Raw genomic sequence first — 6,000 nt, 5'->3', positions numbered from 1 at the left:
GGAGGAAGGGGAGAGGTGGGAGGAAGGGGAGAGGTGGGAGGAAGGGGAGAGGAGGGGGGTGGGTAGGAGGGGGAAGGAGAGGAGGGGGAAGGAGAGGAGGGGGAAGGGGAGAGGAGGGGGAAGGGAAGAGGAGGGGGAAGGGGAGGGAGGAAGGGGAGAGGAGGTGGAAGGGCAAAGATGGGGGGAGAGGGAAGGGGAGGGGGGGAGAGAGAAGGGGAGGGGGGAGGGGGAAGAAGGGAGGGGAGGAGGAAGAGGGGAAGGAGTGGGGGAAGAGGGGAAGGAGTGGGGGAAGAGGGGAGGGGAGGGGAGGAGGAAGAGGGGAAGGAGTGGGGGAAGAGGGGAAGGAGTGGGGGAAGAGGGGAGGGGAAGAGGGGGAGGGGAAGAGGGGGAGGGGAAGAGGGGGAGGGGAAGAGGGGAAGGAGGGGGGTGAGGGATGGGGAAGAGGGGAAGGAGGGGGGTGAGGGATGGGGAAGAGGGGAGGGGCGGGGGAAGAGGGGGCTAGGGGAGGGGAGGGGGGTTGGGTTAGTGGAGGGGAAGGGGGGGAGGGGAATGGGGAGGGGAAGGGGGAGGAAGGGGGAAGGAAGGGGAACGGAGGAAGGGGAAAGGGGGAAGGGGAGGGGAGAGGAAGGGGAGGGGAGGGAAATGGGAGGAGGGAAATGAGATAGAAAAGGGCGAGGGGGAAGGGGAAGTGTGGGCGGAAGGGAGGGGGGACAGGAGTGGGGTCGGGAAGGGGGAGTGGGAAAGGGGGAGGGGAAATAAAAGGGAAAAGTGGGAGGGGTAGGCGAAAGGGGAAGTGTGGGGGAAGGTGGAAGAAGAAAGGGGGAAGGGTGGAGGAGAGAGGGAGAGAGTAGAATGAGGATTTGGTTCTGCACTATCCCCTTGCGCCACCTGAAGCACAACAGCTATGTCACAATGTGATGGTATATGCCTCCAGGGGCTGCCACTGGACCTGCCAGGCTGCCAAACACATCCTCGAGAAGTGATGACTGAATTGTTACAATAATGTGATGACGAGACGGGCTCCAGAAAAAAAGCCCGACAATTTGGCAGTTCTCAACTGTTAATACTCAGGGAATAGTTGTTCTATAAAAAATGCGCATTTGTCTTCTGTGCTAAACATCATTTTAAAATCCGTTCCGCCCTAAAGACATAAATGAAGTTCAGAATTAAAAGTGCGTGGATTGACGTGGTGATGGTGAGGGAAATTCTTGGTATGGATGTTTACTTAAAGCTACAATCCCGCACAGCATACCTGCCAATCATTCAGCCTGTGTGTGGACAGTGCTGCTTAAGAAATTTTTGCCCAGGGCCCAAATTGGACCACTGAACTTCAAAGATTTTTTAAAAAGTCGGTAGGCTTTTTTTTTGACATGCAAAAACACGTTAATTTCTGATTAACTGCATCCCTCCTCTCCAAAGAAATCTCCATCCGATAAGGAGCGAAGCATTCAGATCACACTCAATTATCTTAGGAGAATGGCCACGCATATATCTCTTTCCATTCAGATTTTCAACCTACAAATGTCAGGTAATATGTCATAGTTGCAACGCAATTATTGTTGTGCAATTTGTATTTCCTGGGAAATGTGCACAAATGACATACAAAACTGGTCCAAATCTAGGCTGTCAACAGTTTTTGGACTTTCAAATGGTTTCAGTGACCTGATGCATGTTAACATTAAATAAGGATGCACTTCTAATGCATGATCTGGTTTGAGAATGGTACTTGTTTGGGTGTCCACTGGTCAGATAGACCAGAGTTATACTTATCCTCTAATAAACAATATTTTGTACATTCAGAACGGTGTTGCTCGACACTATAGTATGGTAATACAGGCACACAATGTTTATGTGAGTATGTGGATGGCATTTTGATGTGAACAACTGTTTAAATTTATGAAAAAAAGGTTTTAGGCATTATCACAAACCTTATACAAAGATTAATTGAGAAAATCATCGATGTTACTGATGTGATGTGGTTTTCAGCTGCGGTGATCTGCAGCCAGACTCAGGCAGAATGGAATTATACTGCAGCCTATCCACAGAAAAATGCATTACCACTTACTGCAGGGAGGGTTGTGTTGGGAAATGTTCATAAATAGTTTCGAAACATGTACTTCTCTGGTTGGGTAGAACATTCCAATTTTAAACAAAATTTGACTCAATGCTGCCAGGCTACTGATTTAAAAAACACCTCAGGATGTCCCAAAGTGCTTTACAGCCAATGAAAAACTTTTAGAGTGTATTCAGTGTTGTAATGTAGGAATACTCTCAGCACTCCTTGAAATGCTTTGCCTGTGCTGGGATGAGGGAGCCAATGGGATGCCAATATCATCACCCTCTATAAGAACAAGGGTGACCACGGTGAATGCAACAACTACCGTGGAATCTCCATGCTCAGCATAGTGGGGAAAGCCTTCACTCAAGTCATTTTAAACAGACTCCAGAAGCTGGCTGAGTGTGTCTACCCTGAGGCACAGTGCGGCTTTCGAGCAGAGAGATCCATTATTGACATGCTGTTCTCCCTTCGCCAGCTACAGGAGAAATGCCGCAAACAACAGATGGTCCTCTACATTACCTTCATGGATCTCATCAAAACCTTTGACCTCGTCAGCAGACATGGTCTCTTCAGACTACTAGCAAAGATTGGATGTCCACCAAAGCTACTAAGTATCATCACCTCATTCCATGACAATATGAAAGGCACAATTCAGCATAGCAGTGCCTCATCGGACCCCTTTCCAATCCTGAGTGGCATGAAACAGGGCTGTGTTTTCACACCTACATTGTTTGGAATCTTCTTCTCCCTGCTACTCTCACGTGCGTTCAAGTCTTCAGAAGAAGGAATTTTCCTCCACACAAGATCAGATTGCAGGTTGTTCAACCTTGCCCGTCTTAGAGCGAAGACCAAAGTATGGAAAGTCCTCATCAGGCAACTCCTCTTTGCTGATGATGCTGCATTAACATCTCACACAGAAGAGTGGTTGCAGAGACTCATCGACAGGATTGCGGCTGCCTGCAATAAAATTGACCTAACCATCAACCGCAAGAAAACAAACATCATGGGACAGGATGTCAGAAATGCTCCATCCATCAATATCGGCGACCATGCTCTGGAAGTGGTTCAAGAGTTCACCTACCTAGGCTCAACTGTCACCGGTAACCTGTCTCTCGATGCAAAAATCAACAAGCGCATGGGAAAGGCGTCTGCTGCTATGTGCAGATTGGCCAAGAAGGTGTGGGAAAATGGTGCACTGACACAGAACACAAAAGTCCGAATGTTTCAAGCCTGTGTCCTCAGTACCTTGCTCTATGGCAGCGAGGCCTGGACAACGTACGTCAGCCAAGAGCGATGTCTCAACGCATTCCATCTTTGCTGTCTCCGGAGAATCCTTGGCATCAGATGGCAGGACTCTATCTGCAATGCAGAAGTCCTCGAGGCGGCTAACACCCCCAGCATATATGCCCTAATGAGCCAGCGGCGCTTGAGATGGCTTGGCCATGTGAGCCGCATGGAAGATGGCAGGATCCCCAAAGACACATTGTACAGTGACCTCAACACTGGTATCAGATCCACCGGCCGTCCATGTCTCCACTTTAAAGACATCGACAAATGCAACATGAAGTCCTGTGACATTGACCACAAGTCATGGGAGTCAGTTGCCAGTGATCACCAGAGCTGGCAGACAGCTATAAAGGCAGGGCTAAAGAGAGGCGAGTCGAAGAGACTTAGCAGTCGGCAGGAAAAGAGACAAAAGTCTAAGGAGAGAGCCAACTGTGTAACAGCCCCGACAACCAATTTATCTGCAGCACCTGTGGAAGAGTCTGTCACTCTAGAATTGGCCTTTATAACCACTCCAGGTGCTGTTCCACAAATCACTGCCCACCTCTAGGCGCTTACCCATTGTCTCTCCAGACAAGGACGCCAAAGACAAAGACAATGTAGGAATGACCACAGGTTGTAATGCATTCAGATCAACAATCTGTCTCCCACCATCATAGGCCCCCACCAAAAGGCAACTGAGCACACTGTTGGAGGAAGGAAGGAATCTATGGCTTTTGCTGTAATTTAACACATCGCTTTGTAATGCAAACTATTATGAAAATATTCAAGTTTTCCAAATATTCAATTTCAAGAACAATTGTTTTGTGCTCCTTTGCTTTATGACTGTCATTATTTACCCGAAGACTCTGGTCTGTGACTGCAGTATGGAGACGGGGGTCAGACTAAACAGGTTCTTATCAAGAGATATGGGAATAGTGTGGGTAGGTGGAGATGAGGTTGAAGATCAAGCAAGATCTTGTTAAATAGTATAGCAGGCCTGAAGGTCTGAATGGCCTCTATTCCAGTTCTATTTCTTATGTTCTTATAGAACGTGAAGAAAGAAATGATGACACAAGAATAGATGAGATGCTGAACTGATGTGGGAAGGGAGTGAAGGAAAAAAATGATAGGAAGAGAAAGAAAGACCAATATGACAAATGAATGCATAAATGCCTTTTTGGTATGACTTTGACCATTAAAAACCTGAGCACCTTCACAAGGGCTGATGCTAGGAAGACTCTTGTGAGCTCCCATGTATAGGATTGCAGGCAATAGGCTGAAGTTATCAGGCACAACAACAACTTCCCATTGAAAACCCAACTCAGTACTAACCAGCTGGGCAAAATGAGTGCAACTCTCAGATCTCTGCACTCCTCCAATTCTTGGCCTCTTGCTCATCCCTGATTTACGCTGCTCTACCATTGGCCTCTGTGCCCTCGGCTGCCTAGGTTCTAAGGTAGAATTCCCTCCTAAACCACTCTGCGTCACTGCCTCTCCTCCTTTAATATGCTCCTTAAAACCCAGTTCTTTGACCCAAGCTCTGATCCACCTATCCTAGTCTCTCCTTACATGACTGAATGTTGATTTTTGTTTGATAATGCTCCTATGAAGCCCTTTGGGACAGGTGACTATGTTAAGGCCGCTATATAAATGCAAGTTGTTATGTAGCTTGAAAACTCCAATTGGGATGCTGCTCCACTTAATTAATACCAATATTTACATTGCACCATATCATGCTGAACTATCTCAAAGGACTTTACAGAACGTGCTAAATTTGGAGTGCAATGACTGTAGTTACCTAAGCAATTCAAGGCTGCCTATTATTTCACTGGAAGCACAACTAAGATATAACAGGAGTGATGCATTAGAAATGAAATTGTAGGAAGAAAGTTTGCCTCTCAGAAAATAAAAGTCAAATCTCTCCCACAGTTAAAAGCGCTTCTTCATTTAAGAAGTGTAGTCCAAGAACTCAAGCTTCTCTCTATAAACAACCATTGTCACTTCTGATTAAAGCAAACTCAACATACAGGAACTGATAGTGCTTTCTACATAATGCTGTTAAAATGAAAGTGGTTTGTTTATTTAATGAGCAGAATGTCACAACATATTCATATCCTGATGTATGAATCGGTGGCAGGTGTTGGTGGCAGATTCACTGAAATAAGGTTGCGGAATTAACAAATTTAATTTGCATAATATCCACAACAACAATAACCTCCCTTTTGAAATATGCAGCTTTATTTGCAGCCTTTTAAATGCCGCTTCCCTCGCCCAGTATACTCAAGGTTTTTGCTCCGCCGTTTTCAAAAGGCAACTTATGTAGAGGGACAGAGGGCATCACAACACACCAGGGCTGCACAGCTTATCTTGCAAAGGCGATCATCCGATCAAACCATTGTACCCGCGGAACTATTTAAATCAAGAGGAAATTCATCCTGCAGCAACCTCTTCACGCATTTGACTCCAGTTCAGGAGTTCTAACCCCGCTACAATAGGAGGTGCTACAGTCAATTAAATCCATCGCTTCATTTTTTTAAAATTACAAGATACATTTCGGGCGCTATTTAAAAGGACATCTGCAATCAGTTATACATAGCCCACGCCGAGTCGATTGGTGAAGAAGTCCCCCTTCCACATCCCCCCACCTCCAAAAAAAAACGATGCATTAGACAAGT

This window comes from Heterodontus francisci, chromosome 6 (assembly GCF_036365525.1).
Source record: "Heterodontus francisci isolate sHetFra1 chromosome 6, sHetFra1.hap1, whole genome shotgun sequence".
In the NCBI taxonomy this organism is placed as follows: domain Eukaryota; kingdom Metazoa; phylum Chordata; class Chondrichthyes; order Heterodontiformes; family Heterodontidae; genus Heterodontus; species Heterodontus francisci.
The sequence above is the reverse complement of the archived record's forward strand: the minus strand, read 5'-3'. Positions refer to the sequence as shown.